Source organism: Panthera pardus, unplaced genomic scaffold (genome assembly GCF_024362965.1).
Source record: "Panthera pardus isolate Hobbes unplaced genomic scaffold, ASM2436296v1 HiC_scaffold_12, whole genome shotgun sequence".
In the NCBI taxonomy this organism is placed as follows: Eukaryota; Metazoa; Chordata; class Mammalia; order Carnivora; family Felidae; genus Panthera; species Panthera pardus.
In genome coordinates, this window is record NW_026526677.1 from 75,476,175 (window position 1) to 75,500,710 (window position 24,536).

The following is a 24,536-nucleotide window of genomic DNA, read 5'->3' on the forward strand; positions in this document are numbered from 1 at the left end:
AAAAGGGAAACAATTTCTCCAGTGCAGAAAATGTCTGTCTGTCTCCCCCAGTGGCACAAACTTCTGTGCAGCTCTGAAGGCTACTTAAGGGCCCAGGTTACCTGCTGAGCAGCCTTCAGTGACAACTAGGACAATCCCTCTGTCAGAAGGACCCTAGGAAGTGAGGTGGCCATGAGTGGATCCTTCCTGCCCTCATTAGATGTGGGGCATATACTGTTTGTGTTCCTAAGGGAGAGAAGAATAATTGGACAGATAATTAATAATAATCCCCCATGGCCGCGTCTCTGACAGGTGTTTGGCTATGGCCCCAGGAGCTTGGAAGCTAAATAAATCTTTATTATAAACTGATTTCTCAGTGAATGGGACTATTGGTATTAATAATTAGAGTCAATTTACCATTACGTACACTATTGAGTGGAACAACAATGTGTATAATCTGGAGCACAAGGTGATTTCTTTTAATGCTTTGCATTGTGTTACAGGTATTTGATTCTCCTTCAATGTATTTACTTTCTTAATTATGTCTGACTTGAGACCATTTGAAAATCATTTTGCATTCCTAGAAGCGGGCCTTCTAGATGTCCTTCTCCTGGCTACTTTCCTCCCCTAAACGTGCTTGGCCCTCCCCATCCTAAGATATTTTGACCTTAGAGTAAAAACCGGTTTTTAAGAATTGTCTAAACAAAATCACTAAGAGCAGGATATGTTAGAAGGATCATGGCAGAATTCATGATTCTCAGTCAGCCTTGCTATAAAACATGCTGGCAATATCTCCCAGTCAATAATATTTAAATCTCCTTGTTAGTCATTCATTCAGTAAACAATTTTTGAGGGCCATGTAGCAGGTGCGGAGATGCAGAAACAAACAAGATGTGATCATTGCTCTCAACGAACCACGTTATAGTAGAGGGAACAGACATAGAAACAAATATTTGCTCTCGAATTTAATAAATATAAGGAAAAAAAGCAATCAATTCAGCCTGGGGTCAAGGCCTTCAATAAAGAGGTACGTGAGAACTATCTCAGAGTATTGCCTTCTGTAGCCTTAAGATTTCACACCTATAGATCCACCCCAATCAGAGATTAAAACTCTCGTGTGCACCTCAGACTCTCTCTGTTTAAATTATTGTGGATATTTTCTTTCTTTCATTTATCGTCACTAGTTTTATTGCCTTATTGTGGGTGCTTTGACTGAACACATTCCAGCATCTTTCCATCAACCTAAATGGATAAGTTAAAAAGCGTACCTGCTTATGTAGTCCCAGCAAACGTCTGAGGCTTAGAGTTTACAAATGAGTGTTTTTGGTCATCTGCAAGAAGACTCAGGACCACACCCAGACTCCAGCTGTGGGCTCATGTGGACTTGGGACATTTGCCGCCCTCTGTCCATGCCCTACCTCGGGTAGTAGAGTCCAGACACTCAACGCCCAGGGCCTTCTAAGACATTGCTGGGATGGCAAGAGAGCATACATTTCATTGCTCCCAGGTGTCCAGGTAGATATCATGGGGGGTTGGTGGTCCACACATTTTACTCATTCCCTCTGGCTGGGAAGAAGCCTCTTAAACACCATCCCCATGGAAGAATAAAGAAGGAAAAAGCTGATTGAATCTGAGGGTTGGAATGGACCTTAAAGGTCCTCTCGACTCATCTCACTTATTTGGTCATTTGTTCACGCGTCACCAGTTACTGAGCGCCTACTGTATGCCAGGCACCGTGTGTGGTACTGGGAACAAAATGTACTATGTAGTTCGCTGATCTATGGAATTTACAGTCCAGCGGGGGAGAAGGGCAGGAAGTCAGGAAACAGATAACTAAATGAGGTAATAACATATCAGTGTAGGAGGCGGGGGCGGGAAGTGGCAGGCACCTTAAAAAGAGTGGTAAAACCAACAAGGGCCAGGAGATTAGGGATTAGGAGATTAGATATCACCAGAGTAGGGCTGGAAACTTGGGCTAGAGATATGGAGAGACTATGAAAATAAGAGTTCAGCTGTCCCACAGTAGTCTATAAGCAGACTCAAAGAGGAGCCTGCGCCTGGAAAGAGGTATTACCTAGCTTTCATGGGTCACAGAATTTTGGAGGTCATCTAAATTTAGAGATTATCGGATGTTAGAGGCTAAATTGTAACTCCCCCCCGTCCAGGATCTGTACGTTTAAGCCCTAACCCCCAGTAACCTCTGAACGGGATGGTATTTGGAGACAGGGCCTCTAAAGATGTGATTCAGTTAAAACGAGGTCATCAGGGTGGGTGGTGATCCGATCGGCCTGGTGTCCCTCTGGGGACTAGGACACTCAGAGGCTGTGCACCTCAGGCTGTCTCTGTTTAAATTATCACTGACATCAGGGATATCACACAGGGACGCAGGGATGCTCACCCAGAAGAAGGGCCCTGTGAGGACACAGCAAGAGGGCGGCCTTCTGCGAGCCAAGGAGAGAGGTCTCAGGAGAAACCAACACCGTGATCTTGGACTTCTACCCTGCAGAACTGTGAGATTAATCTCTTGTTTAAGCCACTCCGCCTCTGGTGTCTTGTTATGGCAACCCAAGCTGACTGATACACCAGCCTAGCTATCAGACACTTACTAATAAACGGAATCATGTTGAGGGGGCACCTGGGTGGCTCAGTTGGTTAAGAGTCTGACTCTTGACTTCAGCTCAGGTCATGAGTCATGATCTCACAGTTCCTGAGATTGAGTCGCACATAGCGCTCTGCGCAGACAGCACAGGGCCTGCTTGGGATTCTGTGTCTCCCTCTCTCTCTGCCCCTCCCCCACTCATTCTCTTTCGAGAGACAGAGAGAGAGAGAGAGAGAGAGAGAATTCCCAGAGAGAGAATCTTGGGTCCTGTGCCCCACTCCACACTAACTAAATAACAACTTGTGTGGAGAAGGGAATAGAAATCTGGATTTGAAACAAGTGCCTCTCCAAATGATAGTAATAAATAGTACACGATTCTCATCCACACTGAAGTTGGAGAACTACTAGCACGTAGACCCACGTGTTCATTGTATGGATGAGAAAACTGGAGTCCAAAGCAAACAAGGGAAAGCAACACGTGGCACAGGACCTGCAGGCCGGGTCTCCCAATACTGAGCTTGCTGTACCGTCCGCCACCCCGGCAGGGGCCTGGGGAACGTGCTGTTGGAAGTCAAATCTAGCCTCGGAACATAGACTTCCCATCAATGTCCATTAGGCTCCAGTAATCTGCCTGTCTGGAACTCAGATCGAGCGGGTCTGGATGTGGTGTAAGGAGGGCAAGGAATTCCCTTCTCTCTCAGCCCTTTGCTGAGACAGCCTAGTCACATGACTCTTAAATATTCTGTAACGAGGTTCTGTTCTAGCCTCTAAAGTCTTCCTGCTGTGGGTGAAAGCTATTTCTTATTCTGCCTGGCAGAGGAAAACTATTGTTTTTTTTTTTTAATTTTTTTAACGTTTATTTATTTTTGAGACAGAGAGAGACAGAGAATGAACAGGGGAGGGGCAGAGAGAGAGGGAGACACAGAATCTGAAACGGGCTCCAGGCTCTGAGCTGTCAGCACAGAGCCCGACGCGGGGCTTGAACTCACGGACCGTGAGATCATGACCTGAGCCCTGATCATGATCATGATCAAGTCGGAAGCTTAACCGACTGAGCCACCCAGGCGCCCCGGAAAACTATTTTTTATAACAACCTCCATTTAATTAAAGATGAGCCAACAACCTTGAGCCAACAACCATCTTTTTGGGGACTTGAAGCAAAGCCCATTGCTTTACCCTTTCATCTATTGGTTTGTTTTTATAGTTTTCCAAATTCTTCCTATACTGTAGGTCCCCAAACTAGCTATAATAGAATATGATACATTATTATTAAATAATTAGATGAACAAATAAAGGAAGGATTATCCCTTTTTTTCCCCTCTTCCTGTCTAGGTTATGAGTTTCTGTGGTCAAAAAAAATAATAATCTGTAAGAACAAAAAAGACCTCAAGCAGTTACTCACAGAAAATCTGTCATGCAGAATGTTAGCTTTTGAGAAATGCAGATACATTGCGTCAGTCTTAACACATAATTACCAGCTGTGCTGACCCGGCATCTCCTGGCCTTCTTCCGTTCTCCAGATGCCATGTTCAGTTTCTATCTTCTGATTGCCTTGTCTTTTACCTCAATCTTGTTTTCATCACCTTTCATTATAAAGCACTTTCTTTTTTCTTTTAAATAATGGAAATTGTTGTCATGGGAAAACCTCAGTTCTGCTCTTAGCTGTAGCAGGGGCTCATGGACAGGGAGGAAGGGATCTTTAGGGACAGGAATAGATCCCAGGCACATGATAGTAACTATGTAAATAAGCAAGGACCTGAATGAGATCAAGCTGGCTCTATATTTAATGATTTACCAAAATATAACTGGATCCTGTGACTCTCTTGCTCAAATACACACACACACACACACACACACACACACACACACACACGCATCGTTTAACACGGATCTTGGCATGGGTAAGTATTAAATACATGGTAGCAATCAAATATGAGAAGAAGGAAAGGGAGGTGAGGGGGAAGGAGAACACTTTCCAGGCAGCCAGCGCATGCTTTCAAGGATAATGGAAGAATTTAATGGACATGTCTGTGAGGGAGAAAATGCTTGATTAGGGGTATTTTCAGGGGCTCTAAGGTACGAGACTCAAGGCGTGCACTATCGAAATCCTAAGTCCTCAGGATCAAGAAAGCTGGTAGCTAATACCATCAGACAGTCCATCAAGCATCAGTTCTGTCCACCAAGAGCTGCCCGGCTGGATCTGTCGCCTGGTCGTAGAATCACAGAGTCGGAAGGGGCTCTCGAAACCACTGCACCCAGTATTCCACCCAGATGCAGTAACAGTACCACCTCATAAGATTGTCATGAGAATCAATGGGTTAATGCAAAACACTTGGAATAGTGTCTGATACATAAGGCCTTTGTGAGTGTCAGTTAAATACCATTTGTTGAGTGCTCTCTAAGTGTGGGCGCCAACCAAGATACTGCGCATACTTCTCAACATGTAACCCTCTGCTGGACCCTTACCCTATTTTATACGTGGGGGAGCTCAGCAAGATGAAGTGACTTGCCCAATGCATACCCTTAGTATGTGGAGTCGCTGGGATTCAAACTCGGTTTGATTTCAGAATCCGTGGTGCTCTTACTGCTAACTGTGACATTCCAGTGCCCACGACAAGGAGCGTCCCCAGGCCTGCACACTTTCACAGAGAATTCATCCTTGTAAGAGTGGCCCATCTTAGGGGCGCCTGGGTGGCTCAGTCGATTGAGCGTCTGACTCTAGGTTTCGGCTCAGGTCGTGATCCCAGGGCCATGGGATGGAGTCTGCGTTGGGCTCCGTGCTCAGCACAGAGCCTACTTAAGATTCTCTCTCTCTCTCTCTCTCTCTCTCTCTCTCTCTCTCCCTCTCTGTCTCTCCATCTATCCCCTGCGGTGCTTGCATGTTCTCTCTCTCTCTCTCTCTCTCTCTCTCTCAAAAAACAAACAAAAAAGAGTGGCCCATTCATAAAAAGTCTTTATACTGAGCTGAGATTTACCTCAGATGGTTTGTTCTCTTTGGGCTACACAGACTGAGCATCCTGCTCTTCCACTCCACGGGCCATCAGATACTTGCAAACGCTATCAAGAGAGTTAACAGACCCGGAGCCTGGAAATCACTCTTCAGATCAGCGTTTGAGATTCTCCCACGTTGTAACTGTGGGTTGGGTCAGACTGGAAGAGAAGGGTTTGAATGCCAGGCCACTGTGTACTTTAGTTTTTGCTTTCCACACACTCGGGGGCCCTTCTCCAGATGGTTAGACTGCAGCAGGGACCGGCGATTGTTGCTGTGGTGTGATGGGGGCAGAGCGAGGGGGACCCCTGAGGACGTGGCTCCTGTCAGGTTTCACCTGCCAGAGAGAGCCATAAGCTTTCACTAAAACGAGCCCTAGGCTCCACAAAGGACGGCCTGCGCTATCCCACTGGTGTCCAGTAGGGGTCGACAGAGAAACCACTGGCAGGAGGTTTTCTCTCTGAGAACGTTCAGAGAGAAAATGAACCCGCGCTGGCTGCCAGTAGGATCCTGGTTACAAACCAGAGCTCTGGAGACTAACACATTGCATCCTGAACCCAGCTCTGGCACCTAAATAACCACTGACCTCAGGGATCTCTGCTTCCCCGCCTGCCCCCTTCCCCCCTCTGCATAAGGAGGGTGGTAATAATGGTTCCTACTCCCTACAGTTGTTTTTAAGGATTTCCTGACATAACCACATCAGGTGTTTAGAAACGTGCGTGGCATTGCCCAAGTGCTCGATTAACATTACTTGTTGTTACTTGAAAGTTTCCTGTAGATGTAATTCACAGAGACACTTGGAGCAAATGTTACAAGCCCCATTTGATAGCTCAAAAACGGAGGTTTAGAAAATGAAGTGGCTTGGCCAAAGACACTGAACTACGAACTGAGGAGTGCCGTCATGGAGAAAGCTAGCAGACCCAGGAAATCAGCCCCACCAGGTCGAGGGCTGAGGTGTGGAGAAGACGGAAAGGGGGAGGGAGGAGGGAACAGGGAGGAACCTCATCCTGGCAAGCAACCGGGGAGCTCAGTGAACAAGAGGCCAAAGGAAAGCCTGACCCAAAGAAGGCATGTTCACTGGCCTACATAAAACCATAACAAAAGGGTCACCCGGAGGGTGTGCTGGGCAGATGACCAGTGACTTATTCCAGGAAGAAAGCCCCCCAAAGCCTCCACTCTCTTAACTCCCTCATCCTGGCGGGGGAAGTAGTCCTCGGCAATCCAGTCTGCATGCCCCAAATACCCCCACCCCAGCTGTAGGGCGGGCTGTACGAGAGTCCTCTGGTAAAGTACTGACGGGCATCTGAACACGCCATCCCCAAATAACACCACATTAGCATAAGGAGTAATTTGAACCGAATGTTCTCCCCCTATCTACAGAAAAGCAGATCAACATTTCCCTTTGTGAAGGCATTCTCCCTCCTGTCTCCCATACCAGGAGAACAATCTCGACTGGAGGCAGAAATTCAGCACCAAGATGAGTCTACACAAACTTTACGAAACTAATCCTCATCAGGGCGCCTGGGTGGCTCAGTCACTTGAGCATACGACTTCGGCTCCGGTCATGATCTCACGATTCGTGGGTTCAGGCCCCACTTCGGGCTTTGCACTGACAGCACAGAGCCTCTGTCTCCTTCTGTCTCTGCCCCTCCCCCACTCATGATGGCTCACTCTCTCTCAAAAATAAACATTAAAAAATTTTTTTACTAAAAATAGCAAATAAATAAAAATAAAATAATCCTTATCTTCCATTATACTTAACCTTATATTTACTTTCCCTCAATTTACTGCCCCCAATAGTCCTTTTCCTTTGTCTTTTTTCTTCTTTTCAAATATATTATCTTTGGGGTGCCTGGGTGTCTCAGTCGGTTGAGCGTCCAACTTCGGCTCAGGCTATGATCTCACAGTTCGTGGGTTTGAGCCTCACGTCGGTCTCTGTGCTGACAGCTCAGAGCCTGGAGCCTGCTTCGATTCTGTGTCTCCCTCTCTCTCTGCCCCTCGCCTGCTCACACTCTGTCTGTCTCTCTCTCAAATATAAATAAACATAATAAAACAAATTTTTAAATATATTATCCTTGTTAAAGTGGCATATAAGCCCCCAGGTCTTTAATGCCTCTCTGGGTCTTTATTTCTTTTCTATGATGATCTAAGCACACATAAAAATTAAAATAAAATGTGGGGGCTCTTGAGTGGCTCAGTCAGTTAAGCATCTGACTCCTGATTTCGGCTCAGGTCATGATCTCACAGTTCGTGGGTTTGAGCCCCACATTGGGCTCTGTGTTGATAAAGCAGAGCCTGCTTCAGAGTCTCTCTCTCTCTCTCTCCCTCTCTCTCTGCCCCTCCCCTGCTTGAGCTGTCTCTCTCAAAATAAATAAACTTAAAAAAATTTTTTAATAAATAAATAAATAATGAAAACATAAAATGTATTTGCATTGTCTCCTGTAATTTCTCTTCGGTCTATTTAATCTGCAGGCCCCCATAATATTACTTAAGAAAGTAGAAGAATGCATTTTTCCCCTCTCCTAAAATTGGAGGTATTTTACTCTGCAAACTGAGAAAATTTAAAAGCAGATACCTTGTGGAAGGCAACACACTGACTTCAAAATTATACTTTTGAACTGTAGATATACATAACTACTTTATTGGTGAAATGCCAGCACATAGCCTGGCACTTAAAAGAATATATATATTCATTTGTAAATTGACAAATAAATAACTGATCCCAAAATATTGTCTGAAAACAGGTTCTCTGGTGTGAGAGTAAGTGCTCAACAGATGTGGAAATTAAACGCTCTTGTTATGGGAAGGGCCCCTCATGAAGGCAGAGAAGATCAGATAAAACCAGCTTCACAGTTTTGTTGAACCAGTTCAGTTAGAACTGCTCTTGGCTGTTTGTGTTAAGACTTGACTTCTGTGCTTTCCAACTGTGTAGGAAGAGAAAAGAGAATGATGAGAAGGAATGGTATACTTGATTGTTATATAAAAGTAATGAGGGGCACCTGGGTGGCTCAGTCGGTTGAGCGCCGACTTCGGCTCAGGTCACGATCTCGAGGTCCGTGAGTTCAAGCCCCGCATCGGGCCCCTGTGCTGACAGCTCAGAGCCCGGAGCCTGTTTCAGATTCTGTGTCTCTCTTTTTCTGACCCTCCCCCATTCATGCTCTGTCTCTCTCTGTCTCAAAAATAAATAAACGTTAAAAAAAAATTTTTTTTAAATAAAAAAATAAAAGTAATGAAAATGTGTGCGTGTCCAAAGATTTGGGGAACTAATTAGCAAGGGATAGTTCTAACAGATCACATAGACTGAGGAGCCTTGCATATTGTAGGGCTCAATAAATGTCTGGCAAGTTAGCTGAACAGAATTGAATATGTACATGGAACTGAATTTTTTTTAAGTTTATTCACCTAGTTTTGAGAGAGAGACAGCACGAGTAGGGGAGGGACAGAGAGAAAGGGAGACAGAGAATCCCAAGCAGGCTCTGCAACTGTCACCAGAGAGCCTGATGATGCGGGGCTCAAACTCTTGAACCCCGAGTTCACGACCTGAGCCGAAACCAAGAGTGGGACGCTTAACTGACTGAGCCACCCAGGCGCCCCTATACATGGAACTGAATTTAAAAGAGAGTTCAGGCTGGTCTTGTCCACTTCTTGGGTTAGTGAATTATTTTGGTCAGTTGAAGAGTTTGTTTTTTCCTGAGCTCAGAAGTAATTGATAAGCACTTGCATTGCCATGACCCGAGCCTCACCCTCCTCTTCTAATCCATTTCCTTTCTTTTCTTTCTTCTTTGTTTCCTCCCTGTTCCTTTTCCCTCTTATTCTTTTGAATCGATAATATTGCCTCCGTGATTTTTCTGTTTGCACACGCAACATCTGTATTAACCGCAAGAAGCATTCATTCACTCACAATTGATTGTTTCTCAAAAGAACTGCCTTGGGTTGTGGTTCCGTTCTCACGGACACTCTGAAGTTCCTCATTTCCCTTTCATCAGAGACACACTTCCCCACATTTCATTTGGGTCTTGAGAGTTGCTAGACTTGTAGGAATGATTTAAAATCAATTAGAAATCAGGCCATCTAACACGGCAGTATTTCCCTGATGTCTTCATCTCGTAACACCTCAGCTGCATCAAATTTTGTTGGATGGATAAAAATAATGAACACGTAAATGATTGATGAAAGGAATAAAATTAAAAAAAAGAAAACAGTGGGTTTTTTTTCTGGCTCTGCCTCAAATACAATTGTCCTTATTAATAAAACTTAAAGGCAGTGGAAACTCTACTCCAAAACATTTTGATATTTTCTCCACCTTAACATAAGTCCATTGGACACAAATTAATCTTTGCTTGATTAGTCAGAGTCCTATTTCTCTGTGCTACAATGTAGAAATATACTTGGAGATTTTTTTTTAATTTTTTTTTAAATGTTTATTTATTTTTGAGACAGAGAGAGACAGAGCATGAACGGGGGAGGGTCAGAGAGAGAGGGAAGACACAGAATCCGAAGCAGGCTCCGAGCTGTCAGCACAGAGCCCGACGCGGGGCTCAAACCCACGAACTGTGAGATCATGGCCTGAGCCGAAGTCGGACGCCTAACCGACTGAGCCACCCAGACGCCCCTTTTGGAGCCCTTTATAGTCCGCAGGCAGGCATTGAGTCTAGGTGTTGGCTAGACGTAGTAGATTCTATCTCCTCCTTCTGTTAGCAATTACAACCGCCACGACCAGCTCCCTAATGGAACAGGTTGCTTCTAATCTCCCGCTGGCTAAGAAACCAGTCATTCAAGCAAGTTACAATTGTGTCCAATAGAAGAGTAAATCGATTCCGAGTGAAGAGTCATGAAACTCTATCGTAAAAAAAATACACAAGCTTAAGTTTGTTGATTTGAGTTCATCTGTTTTAGTTGCGCAGTATTTGATTTTGCTTCCGAGTTGCTGTTGTTGTTGTTGCTGTTGTTGTTGTTGCTGTTGCTGTTGTTGTGGTGGGGGTGGCGAAGTTTTTGCCTTGATTCTGGGTCACCTACTTTGTTTCAGTTGGGCGAGGCTACCTAAGTGGTCCCTGACTCCTTTTCTATCCTAAGGGCTAGTCCCAGCTTCTCTTTCAAGGAGGCCCATTTGCTTAGTACAAGAATTAGATGATTAGAACATCAGACTACAAGAATTCCTGGACTGGGACTTAGAACTCCTGGCTTCAAATATGAAATCACCCAATTCTAGCGCCCAGAACATAGTATATATTCAAAAAATGTTAAAATTTAAAATAATAATAATAAAAAAAATGTAACGCTCAAATTCACTTCCCCTGAAAGCATTCTCGGAACTTATATGACACTGTGGCCTAAGACTTAACATTTCTTTTCCTCCCTCCTGGGTTAAAAATAAAATGGCTTCAAACACACATACAAATCAATCCTACCTAATTGAGGTCCCACCAAATTTGAATTCACGAAACGGGGACATGACTGAAATTTATTTCTGGAAAGTTACTTACTAGGGTAAACAAAGTCACAAGAAGAATATTGGAGATTGGAAAGTAAGCAATGTGCTGAAAGACCACACTTTAGAAGCATCCACTCACTGCACACGTAATTGCTAAGCTAATTGCGGATCATGGTCAGCTCTCGGCCCACAACTGGCCCTCCCAAAGCATTCACTTGGCAACATCTGCACCTGGTCTGAGCTACTATCTGTATTAGGAGTATCAAAAGTGGGTTTCTTTGGAAACATTCCCTATATCAGACATTTCTTCTCCCTAGTTAGTCTCAATAAACAAGGTTTGACAGAACAGCCTAGAGAAAGGAATTGAACCAGAGCAATGCCGAGTCTACATTTATTCTTTTTTTTTTTCCCTTTCATTTTACAAAAGGAGAGGGATTCTAATCTTTTGATTTGCCTGATGTACTTTGACAGCATGGACTCCTCGCTGCTCTTACAAAGATGCTAAGTCCCAGGACGGTCCTCCATTCAAACCATTAGTCCTTTCCCCCTGCTCCTTCTAAGCCTGGCATCCTCCACAGATAATTATCCTTCTAGATAAAGCAGGCTATATTTTAAGAATTTCTTACGTAGTTCAATCGACATAATGGGTATACTGCCGGGGAGATGCATTTTAAAGTATTATTACCAGGAGAGAATTTCCCAAATCCCTAAGTTATAAGGATAGAGACAGCAATTTAGAAAGAGTAGAGCAGAAAGTCTTTATATGTGCATTTCATAAAATGGATTGTACTTCATGAATTTCAATGTGGCAGGATATTCACTCTGCTGTCCTGCCATTACCAAACAAGATGCTTGTTGTAAAAAAGAAATATGCATGACTGTTCAGGATGTTGTGTTATTAATGACTGTGTTCTGCACTCTGTAAAATACTTCATTGGAATGTTGTCACCTGCACGGAAAGATATGCACAAACTTTCTTACCTAAATTATCTTCCTGAAGACATTCAGAATATGCTAACTCCACAAATCCCCAAATAAAAAGCCAGTTTAACAAGCCCCCGTGTCCTTAAATTTAACGCAGGAATAAAATACCAGAATCCTGACATCTACGGATGATTCTTCTCCAGTGAGTTGCAAGATATTTCTTTTTATTAATTTGCTCCATGCAGTTAGTTTTAATAAGCAGAACTGTGTAAAAACCTTTTTTTTTTAAGTTTGCAACTAGGCAATTTGCTTATGAGGCATTGTTGGTGGGAAAAATGGTACGGTGCTAATCAGTCTGAGGATAATGTGTACGACCTCCACAGAAGGGGCCAGGATTTCCTCTGCCGGGCACAGGAAAGGGGAATGTGTATTTGCGAAAAGAATATATGGGTCTTTTTTCTAACACTAACCGCTCCTTCTGTTGAGCTCTTGATTCCACCTTTTTCCACCTCTTTCAGGAATGTGTTTGTTTTAATATGTCAATCTCTTCTTTTTCCACTGGCTCCTCCTTCTGGGCGTATAATTCTACCCAAGTCTACCTCTGGTTGAAAATGTTTCTCTCGTTCCCGATGCTGGTCAAATTGCTCTATTAGCCTACAGGTGCACCCCTCACTTTTTTAACCTGCCACTCATTACTGAATGCCCAGAGCCCTGCCTTCACCTCTACCTCTCATTAGAAATCACATTATGCAAAAAACACAAATGGCTGTGTGATCCCAAATCTAATGGTAATGTCCTAGCCTCTGTGGAGCATCGAAATCGCCGGTGTTTCCCTCACTGAGACTCTATTCCTATCCCGGCGTTGCTCTTGGCACTCTGTGCTCATGGTCCTCTGAACTCCTTCTATCTCTGAGCTATCCTCTGTGCCTTTCCTCTTCGAGCGCCTCAACGGTGGGCACACGCCTGGATTAAATCTGTCTCTCAGAATCCACCTAGTCTCGTGGCTCCCAGAAATCCTTCCACCTGTGTGGCCATCCAGACTTTTCTCTGAGCTTTTCCCAAGAGCCTGTGTAGTGCTCCCAGCTGCTCGTCCCTCCAGGACCTGGGACTGATCAGGTCTAAAACTGGATTTGTGTGCTGTCCTCCAGAGCAGGTCTCGTTTCCAACTTCCCTCTCTCTTTCTCTCGAATGTACCTCAGAGACTAGATGAGACATGGTTTGACCTCATCTATTTTGCCCCTTCATCCATCTAGCCACCAATCCCTGCCACTTTGTGCCTTTGTGGGGTGCTTCTCAAGTCCTCTGCTCATCCCCGCTGTCACTGACAGCAGCAGTAAATGCCGTGTTGATTTAGTTAAGCCAGAACTTAATCCATTTCCCTACATGGTTCCAGGTAAGAGGTAATGAAGAGAAGAATATGGTGGTCATAAGAGTGATTTCCAAATAACCAACATATTCACACCTCCAAATGTAAGGAGTGAATTAACTGGCCCCAACTGCTGCTCTCTGATTTCCATCACCACATAGACACCTGGCCACAATTTCCATGAACTGTCCAGACAATGACTGAGCGTGACAGGAATACTGAGATAGGCTCATACCGAGGAGATGGGACAGTCCTCAGATGGGCATCTTTGGCCTGAGGACTCCCCAGTGGCCTTGAAAAACTCCCTTAGAGCTGCAATGATCCACCCAACCTTCCTTTCTTCTCTCTCCCCTTTACCCAGGATGAGACCTGCACTGTGGTCTGATGGCTCTTTCAGCCTCCCTACTACCCTTGTTGTCTGTCCATTTTCCTTCACGGATGCTCCCCTTAAAAAGTCTCTTGTGAGGCACCTGGATGGCTCAGTCGGTTGAGCGTCCGACATTGGCTCAGGTCAGGATCTCGCAGTTCGTGAGTTGGAGCCCCACGTCGGGCTCTGTACTGACAGCTCAGAGCCTGGAACCTGCTTCGGATTCTGTGTCTCCCTCTCTCTGCCCCTCCCCCACTGTTCTCTCTCTCTCTCTCTCTCTCTCTCTCTCTCAAAAATAAACATTAAAAAAAATTCTTTTAAGTATTTTGTATAGCAAGTCCTATTTGGCTCCTGCTTTTCCAAGGACCTAGAGCAACACAAAGAATTTATGCAAGTTTGGGAAGATAGAGTGTATTAGCAGCCATTACTCTCTGAAGGTCATCATGGTTAGAAGTGGCCATGATGCGACAGACAGAGATGCAGAGGGGCAGGTGCATTCCAGGTTGTCCCTGCTCTCCCTTACTTGACATTTAGCTCTCCTTGCCAACTGCTGGCCCTGATGACTAACAGTAGCCCATGCCCACTACCAGATGTTTGGCTGCATACTTACAAAAACAGGAGATACACAGAAGCGACGACTTTCCATAGGCTTTTCTACTACCTCTCCTTTGTGGTCCCACCGTGGAAGCTAGACATAGCTACCCTCCAGGTTCCCCAAGAAGCTCCAACTTTTCCACTCATACCAGTAACAGGAGGCCTAGTTAGAGACTCTTCTCTGACCTTCTAACTTTCCTTCCAGGGCCTTACTTCCATAGCTTCTTTCACAATAGTGTGAGGTGTATTACTATAGTGAACCCTCATTCCACAGTGGGTCTGCCTTCCTGATAGGACCCTAACTGACCCACCTACATGTGCCTTTATTATCAACACCCAAACCACCAAAATAATGGCCTAACTCTCTCATCTTGACCAGTTCTGCTAGACTAATCTTTATAACTATACTCAAAGGATGAAAGGCGACTCTCCATTACCTGCACAATAAAATCTAAAGCATGGACGGGATCCTCCACAAGCTAACTCTCCTGGTTTATGTTCCTCTTTCTCCCTACATGAATCTTTCTCTGCCAAATTAATCTACACACTTTCCCCTGATATTCCTTGTTCTTACCCATTCTGCCTGTTCCTTGACTCCATGTCTCATCTTTCTCTTTCCCTGATCCACTTCTGATCCATTTATTCAAATGTGATACATTCTAGACAAGTCAGTTCAAACCTCACCTCCTCTGCAAAGACTTTTCTATCTCAGCTGGAAGTGATTGCTATTTTTACAGAGCAACTTCCTAAAGCAATTAGGCCTTCTCTTGACATTTCTCTTCTATCATATGTTCCAGAATGTGGATTCTGAAAACTTGTTCTCTATTTGACATAAGATGAAATGAAACTATAATATGCATTTCATTTTTAATAGGCCTTGGTAAAAAGGAAACAAGCATCATATGCTGTTGAAATTTATATGCAAACCAAATAACATATATATTACTTATATGAATTTTTATAACTCCTATCTTATGAAATTAATTGGGCTCCCCTTTCTCTTGTTCAGTGCTGAGGATTCAGCTGAACAGCCATTGAAGTCAGCAGGGCTAGGGCCAAGGATTAGGGTAGCATGGTCAGGGTGATGGGGCCAGGTGTGGGAAGACATCCTGCATGGTCAGAAAACTGCTTATATATGGAAGGATGGAGAGAATAAGTAAATATATTAAGGATGGTGGGAGAGGAAAGACTGGAATAAGCCCATGATGATTAGATGGAATTAGAAATATTGGTGTGGATTCACATATTTATAAGTATAGGTGCAGATGTCTCTGTGTGTGTGCGTGTGTGTGTGTGTGTGTGTGTGTGTGTGTGTGAAACAGAGAGAGAAAGAGAGATGAATTTTTGAGTGTGGTATGTTTATTAGAAATCAAAACACGTGGAAGGAAACAGATTGGGCACAAGGGGACATCGAACTGCAAGGCAGACCTAAGTCACTCTGGATCACACGTGGCCTGTCAGAGTTCCTCACTGCACCAAAATGACCAAGCTTTATACCCTTCCCTTGACCAGTCACTAGAAGTGGGCTGGCTGCCCCCAGAAAGGTGGGACATTAGGCAAGAAAGTTCTCAGCAAGTCTTTCCTTGAAGCGGAACCTGAGTGGTGCATTTTCGTGTCCATCACAATGCTTGCATGCACGCGCCCATGTGTGAGTTTGTGCGTGTACATATACAGTAGAACCTGGATTGCAAGCAACTTGTTCTGTGAGTGTTCCAAAGACAAGCAAGCATTTCTGATAAAGTTTAACTTGAAAAATGAGTGATGTCTTGCGATACAAGTCGTACGCAACGCCAAACATCACATGATCACAACTGAGCCAATGGTTCTTCTCTCTCTCTTTCTCACTGCAGGATTGTGACTGATCATCAATGCACTGTCACATTTCCACAAAATCCTCAAAAGGAGGCAAAAGCAAGTGTCATTGGATAGGTTCCTTGTTAAAGTTGCACAAAAAGAAAGATTCCATTGAGCCAATAGATAGCAACGATTCCATTAGTGATAGGGAAAGTCGTTCCTACACAATAACCCTCCTCTCTCTTTTCTCCCTCACACCAGCCATGAAGGTTTTCAAAGGAAGTGCAGGTTACTTTGTTTATTTTTCTTTATATCTTACATTTTCTTCATTATTTTTTACCATATTGCAGTATTAGAATCATTTTTATGCGAATATTTTTGGGTCGTGGAATGAATCATCTGAGTTTCCGTTATTTCATATGGGGAAATTCCCTTTGATATACAAGTGCTTTGGATCACAAGCATGTTTCTGGAACGAATTATGCTTGCAAAGTAAGGTTTTACTGTAGATGTCTTCTACGTGTATCTGAGAAGGCCCAGAAGCAATAAAACCCCAGTAGAATGATCATATTTAGTACCCAGATCTTGGTTACTAAATACCATTCTTTGCTCACCGGGCTCCTCAGAAAATGGCTGATTCCAGAGCTAATGTAGTAAAGGTACAAGATGCACCTGGGACAGTTTGTACCATAAAGCCAAGATTGATCCAAGAGTGGTGAGAACCTGTCAACAGAACATAGGCACCATCTTGAAGAGGCCTAATCTGGCCAAATATGCAGTATTTCGGCATAAAAATAAATAATGACAGCCAGAAATTATAAATCACTGAATAAAATAGGGATCCATGAGTCCATACTAACATAAAGAAACTGAGGGAAGGGGAAGGACCTGACTTAAAGTCAAATGACAACTAATAACAATTATAAAGGATTGACGGAATTAAAGAATCACCATTTGGCAATCATAACAGGAACAGTCAAGGCAAGGGTCAGCAATGAATGCTAAAATTATCAAATAAAACTTCATGGAGGAACTAGGTATTTAAGTAGCCTCAAAATATCACCCCACAGTCAACTATACTGCAATTTAAAAAACTATCTCCCTGGGTGGCTCAGTCAGTTAAGCATCTGACTTTGGCTCAGGTCATGATCTTGCAGTCTGTGGGTTTGAGCCCCGCATCGGGCTCTGTGCTGACAGCTCAGAGCCTGGAGCCTGCTTTGGATTCTGTGTCTCCCTCTCTCTCTGCCCCTCCCTTGTTCGTACTCTGTCTCTCTCTTTCTCAAAAATAAACATTAAAAATGTTTAGAAAAAAATTTTAAAAAAGTATCTCCCCATAAAATGCTTATTAAGTAAAGGATAAAATACTATTTATCTTTACAGTGGAGAAACCTGGTCAGGCACTATCTTACCACGTGATAGAAGAATGGGGTAACTCTTTTATCATCTCTAGTAATGGGGCTAATCAACATCATGTGCCTCTTGATCTGATGCACAGAGAAGAGCACAGCATTACTTCCGCAGTATTCCTGCCGCAAAGTGCATAAACTAAATGTAAACACGAAGAAGTATCAGACGAACCCCAAATGAAGGACAGAGTAACTGGCCTGTACTCTGAAAAAAATCCCATCATAGTCACAAAATACAAGGAGAGACAGAGGAAGCCAGTGGTATATTAGAGCCAGCTGGTATTGGCTCAGACCCACTCGAGAAAATCAATTGTGCGCATCTCTTCCTGACTCTACACTTCAGTGATAGTGACATGAAGTTGGTAACTTGAAATTGGCCAGAATGGGAATATTGACACCATAAAAACCAGCAGCCACTACAAATCAGGGCTTCTTTTTTTCTCCCAGTGAGCTGGTGTAGCAGCACAGCCCTGGGACGTGCCGGATTAAAGGAGACGAAGGAGACGTGACCGCGAAATACAGCACATGAACCTGGATTTGATCCCAACTGTAAAGGACATGATTGGGACTCTCGGAGAAATTTCAATGAGCCTTGGGAATTAGACGATAGTGCTGTGTCAGAGTTTATTTCCTGATTTTGATGGCTACACCCTGGTTTATAGTATAGCCTTGTCTTTAGGACATATACATTGAAGTATGGAGGAACAATGAAGCATCATGTCTGCTTATCCTCCAAGGTTCATAAAAAGCCTTTAACGCGAACTAAATGGAAAGAGGGAGAATCACAGGGCAAACATGGTAAAATGTTACTACCATGTCAGGGCATTAGAAATTAGGGAATAGCGTGAAGGCTGTATGAGAGTTTTTGTACTATTCTTGCCACTTTTCTGTAAATTTGAAATTATTTCCAAAAAATTTCTTAAGGATTTGAATTTTAATCGAATGCTGTTCAGTCAGCATTTGGTTCCTCTCCTTTTCGTCTTGGGTTGGCTAGGGATTCAATCCCTTTCACATTCAGCAAAGTTAGGGAAACACTAAAGGGGAAAACGGAGTTTAGTAAACCTTCACTTGCGATGCTGTGTAACTAAATGCAATCTCTACGGGGCTGTGCCCCTTCGTCCTGGGTCTGCGGAGAAGTGGGAAAGCTTCTGTTTCATTTCTCTCCTCAGAAACTCGCAGATTTGTGGATATGGGAAGACTTTTATTTTACTGCCATTATAAACAACAAGGACAAGGGCCACCTGGGAGGCTCGGTTGAGCCTCCACCCCTCGATTTTGGCTCACAGTTTGTGAGTTCAAGCCCTGCATCAGGGATGCTTGGGAGTTCAAGCCCTGCTTGGGATTCTCTCTCTTCCCCCTCTCTCTGCCCCTACCCTGCTCATGCTCTCTCTTTCTCTCAAAATAAATAAATAAACTTAATTTAAAAAACTAAAAACAGGGGTGCCTGGGTGGCTCAGTCGGTTACGCGTCCGACTTCAGCTCAGGTCATGATCTTGTGGTCCGTGAGTTCGAGCCCCGCGTCGGGCTCTGAGCTGATGGCTCAGAGCCTGGAGCCTGCTTCCGATTCTGTGTCTCCCTCTCTCTCTCTGCCCCTCCCTGACTCATGCTCTGTCTCTCTCTGTCTTTCTCAAAAATAAATAAATGTTAAAAAAAAATTAAAAAAAAAATAAAAACATAAGCAATAAGGATGAGAAGGTGGGTAAAAGAGGAGCTTTTTAAGGGAAACGCTTTTATTTGTTTTGTTATGAGCAAAATAGGTATTCAGATATTGGTAGTATCATGTTCTGAACCTTCACCAGTAGGTATTAAATGTTGTTTCTTAAAAGGCTAAGAATTTATTAGTGTAAAAAATTAAGCATGGAGCCTCTCGTAAATTCCTTTTAATTCAACGTAAAAATAGTGAACAAAGATCACATAGAGAGCAGTGGTTTTTATTTCAAAATCACCCCCCCAGGGGCACCTGGGTGGCTCAGTCAGTTAAGCGGCCGACTTCGGCTCGGGTCATGATCTCACGGTCCGTGAGTTCGAGCCCCGTGTCAGGCTCTGTGCTGACAGCTCAGAGCCTGGAGCCTGTTTCGGATTCTGTGTCTCCCTCTCTCTGACCCTCCCCTGTTCATGCTTTGTCTCTCTCTGTCTCAAAGATAAATAAACGTTAAAAAAAAATTTTTTTTAAAAATCACCCCCCTTTTTCCTTCCATCCTTTCTCCATGGCGCACAAGCACTGTGTGAGGTGTAGTCCTCTTGGGCAGGTACAGTGCTCCCTGAGGTAGGGACCACGGCTTCCACTTCCTTTGTCCCCCATAACACGTGCCAGCGCCACCAGCCTTTGCCATGGGTGAGTGGGCTGCTTGATGAGACAACAAAGTGTTCCGCTAATGCTGCAAAAGACAGCGAGTCCTTCTCAAACGATAATCTGAATTGTCACCATAGTTGATCTGAGAGTCAGGATGGAACCAAGAGCCTGACAAAAAGCCTCCATCGCTTGAGTGGGAACAAAGGTCTTCACCCCTTCCATTGTCACAAAGCGATTTATAATGGAAGGCGGGATGCGAGGCACTGGCTGTGAACTCATTTAGCAACATTTTTTCTCTTGGCTGTTCAGATTTGCCAAATGCTCTCAACTTGACATTTTAATGTTTCTCTTTAGGGAAGATTAATAATGCCAATCAGGCATTTCTATGCCTATTTACCTGTTGTCAGTTAAGTTCCATCTCTATCCTAAGTTCCAAAAGCAGCAAAGACTCAGGAAGCTCGCAGTTGGTTACATGAGTAACTAACAGTAAGTGCCATTGGGCGAACACCACAGTCACCTACAGGGACAGGGCAGGGCCTGGCGGACTTGGATGCGTGCTCTCTGATTCCAGCCGTGCCTTTTCCCAGCTTGTGGGACCAAATATGGACAACCAAGGGGCCTTGGGCTTGACCATCCAAGGAAGGATTTCTAGCAAAAACAAATAAACTCCCACTAACATAGTGTGTGGACTAGTCTAAACTCATAAATACATACATTAAATCAACTTACTTTTTTCCAGTCTATAAAATGCTTTCCTCCGCATTTTGGCAACTCCCTAGTGACATCGTAACAGAGATGCTTTTGCACATAAATGGGCCTTCACTTAAATGTTGCTCAGGGAGCAGGAAGAAGCATTTGGACTTCCCTTAGCCTCTCCCTCCTCCCCACCAAAATATTGTACGGACATTGACCAACAATTAAAACTTTTACTCGCAATATAATTTATATGCAGTGAAATCAACAATTAAAAATCTTAAATTATTTTAATTATATTAAACAAATACAACAACAAAAGGGATAATCCAGGCATATTGGATTTTATCTTCTAAAACACCATTATTTGGTAGTCTCAAAACTTCCCCTATTTCCCTAAAAATTTGTACATATTAACCGGTAACTTTTGGTAAATACAGTGTACAGTAAATGATTGTTTTATGTAAACAAAAACACAGAAACTGGAATATAACCCTTTCAGTACGCCCTAGGGATTTAATTTTAAATGTTTAATCAGATGTTTTACACGTATTCTAAATGTGTCTAGCTTTTTAAAAATTCCTATATTAAAATGGTTCCTCTCTGCCACCTTTTCGTAGCTGGTAATGTTTAGTAGCCGTTTAAAGCAACTTTTAATTACATACTGCCAATCAAAATCTTGGCACCGTGGGCTGTGTTTTAGTCTCAGGGAAGACACCACTCTTTAATTACCGGTGCATTGTTTCTAATTCCACTTCCAAAGTATATCCTCATCTGGAGTGACAAGATGTAAAAAAAATTCTTACATTTCACATTTGGCAATTACAATCTAAACTGCACAGGACACAATGGTAATCAGACTATATTGTTTCAATCCTACACATAGCAGAAGTGGGAGATGGGGCTCCTAATGGAAAGAATTAATCACGGGCTTTTTTGATATTCATGGAAGGGGGAGACAGTGACATCCTTTTGAGGGAGCCCAGCTTCTGGCTGTGAAACCCATTCCCATGTGATTTCTTCCTAACAAGCCGAGGAGCTGCTTTAATCTTTAAACATGAAGCATCGTGCTTACAGTATCAAAGATAGACAAGTTCTCCCACTGAGGTTCAAAAGCAGATAATAAGAAGAACCCGGTTGCTAATGTCAGGCTGATGTCAGCTCTGAAATCACTTTTCACTTGATTGAGCCATTTTGTCCTCAGAATCGCTCTGTTCTGTTCCACTGAATTTTTTCCAGCCCTTAATAGTGAGCAGTACATCCAATGCTTCCCTGGGGGGCTTTCTGTCAGAAGTTAGAGCCCCTGCGCCACAGACATGTTATTTCATATCTAAACTCGCGTAGCCCGGGGACAGCCGAGCAGATCCTCTCCACGCAGCCCCAGACTCACTCTTCGGGCTGCCTCCCAGGCGCCGACACCCCCCTAGTCTGCTGAGGAGACTATGCCCACTCCCACCAGGCAGACCCCCCAGATCGCCAGACTTTCCTTTTTGCCTGAAAGGCCCACCAAGATGCTGGATTTCACAAAGACTTTCACGGTTCGCTTGTACCATTTGAGGAGCCATCCTGGAAAAAGTCTCCTACTAAAAACAAAGGTAAGTGAAACAGAAAACGATGCTCAAAATGAAGTTCCATTGAGACTCTTCAATACAGGAACAAACTAAGGGTTGATGGAAGGAGGTGGGGTGGGGGGGATGGGCTAGTGGGGGATGGGCACGAAGGAGGACACTTGTGATGAACACTGGGTGTTGATGTAAGTGATGAATCACTGGGTTCTACTCCTGAAACCAATATTGCACCGTACGTTAACTAACTAAAATTTAAATAAAACTTTGAAAAGAAAAAAAAGAATAAAACCTTTAAAACTTTGAGGAAAAAAAATGAAGTTCCGGGCGAAGCTGAGATAAAAGAAAGTCAAAGTGAATCGATGCCTCCACAGACCATTAGCATCCAACGTTTTTGCACACACACAACAGCAGACAGAGAGATTGCACAGCCTGCAGTGTGGGCATCATCCAAGTCTGGGGGAGTCCCCAAACTTCTACCGTCAGGCTCAAACTTACCTTAATTTCTTTAGCAATTAAGCAAACAACTTGTCTGGGACTGTCTTTTGGAGCCCAGTTTTGGACCACAGTTGCATTCCTCAAGTGAGTCAGATCTGGCACAGCTGTGAACCCTCCTCTCTGCCCCTCATACCATTTTGCCTCCCTGTTTCTATTAGTTTCTTAGGGCTCTTATACCAAATTACCACAAATAAGTGGCTTACAGCAGCAGAAACTCATTCCCTCCCAGTTCTGGAGGCTAGACGTCCAAAATCAAGGTGTTGGTGGAGCTGTGCTCCCTCCAAAGGCTCAGCAAGAATGTGTTCCTTGCCTTTCCAGCTTCTGGTGGCCGCTGGCATTCTTTGACTTGTATCTGCGTCACTGTAAGCCCTGACTCTGTTGGCCACATTCCCTTCTCTGATCTGTGTCAAATTCCCCTCTTATAAGGACCTAAATTGCATTTAGTGCCCCCCAGATAATCCTGGATCTCCCCATTTCAGGAAACTTAATCTAACCACATCTGCAATTTTTAATTAAAAAAAATTTTTTTTGCCATATAAGTAACATTCATAAAGTCCACTATTGAGACAATAACATCTTTTGGGGGGGGGGGGTGGGGGGATGGGGGGTATTACTCAGCCTACCACACTGTTACTGGTTGCTAAAACAACTTTTTTTGTCACTTGAAGGCAGGAACTGGCCAATAGAAGAAAGCTAAGGAGTATATCCCAGCTTGGGGCACCTCACAGAGCATCCCAGGCTCCTAGGGTCCTTTATGATTAAACTATCCAATAAGACAAGATACTCAGTTTCTAGTCAGGTCGAGAGCCTCCAAAGAATAGAAGTAAATTATAGAAAGTTTTTCAAGCTACCGTAAAACCTTCCTTAGGTGGATCCACAAAGAGCTATCTAAACTGGCCTGTGTTTGATTCAAACAAACATATCATGTAAACTAAAAAAGTCCCAGGCAGTGTCCACATCTGAAGATTCTAGGAAAACCATACCATATCATTTCATTATCTTTCAGGTAATGAAAGCAAATCCTTAATCATATAGGGATTCAACAACCTTTCAAGGGGTTGGACCAGAGGCTGGTGGCCTTCCAATGTTTAGATTTGGCCCATGAGTCTTGGACGGTCTCTAGCACAACCTTGACCTAAAATCCACTCTGACCTAATTCACCCAGCCTGCTGGCCTGTGCCAACCAAATATACTGGGTAATTATGCAGTATTGGGCTTTGTCTCAGTTGGGTACACACATTTAGCTTATTTAATCAAGAGCGGTAATGCAGCAAGGCAACTTGGAAAAGAAGAAACACCAGAGCTCAGCTCAAGTGCTGGATTTAATGGACAATGCATAAGTAATGAGAAAGGCAGTACATGAAAAATAAAAGCAAGGAACCAAAAAACCTTGCTGGTGAGACTTTGAAAACTTTCCTTACGAATGTCAAAGCCTGTTTGTTTTTCTTGCAGCCTAGCTCCACCATGAGCTGCTTGGCAGTAAAATCTACTCTGTATTAACTCTGAGTCCATTCATATTGCAAAATGGCCAATAATAATGATGTCCCTGAGCTGCTAATTGATTGTGAAATGCTTTAAGAGCTTTATGACAGCAGGAAGGTACAATTAGTTATTATTAGATCATGCAATTCATTAACTTAAAGGGCAAACAAAACTTCAATGGCAAGTGTTTCTACATATCTTCAATGGCAAGTGAGAAAACAGACTTGTCAGGCCACTGTTGTCTGCTATTAGCAATGTCACTCCTCCCCAGAATGCAATTTGCATATTTTGTCACAATACGAGGTTTTCTTACAAATATTTTTCGGAGCAGAGATAGAAGCGTGTTAATCTAGACGGGATGCTTTATCCAAAATATAATTTGGCCATCATATCTAATAACCAGCACTCAGATGTAAATGATTTTTAATAGCGTTAAATATCTGATAGTTGAAAGCAAAAAAAGGAAGTCATGAGTTGGACACTGTTAAGAAGCCCATCGAAGAAACTCCACATCTATAAAGAAAAAAAGGTTCAAAGTCACAAGGTTACTTTAAAG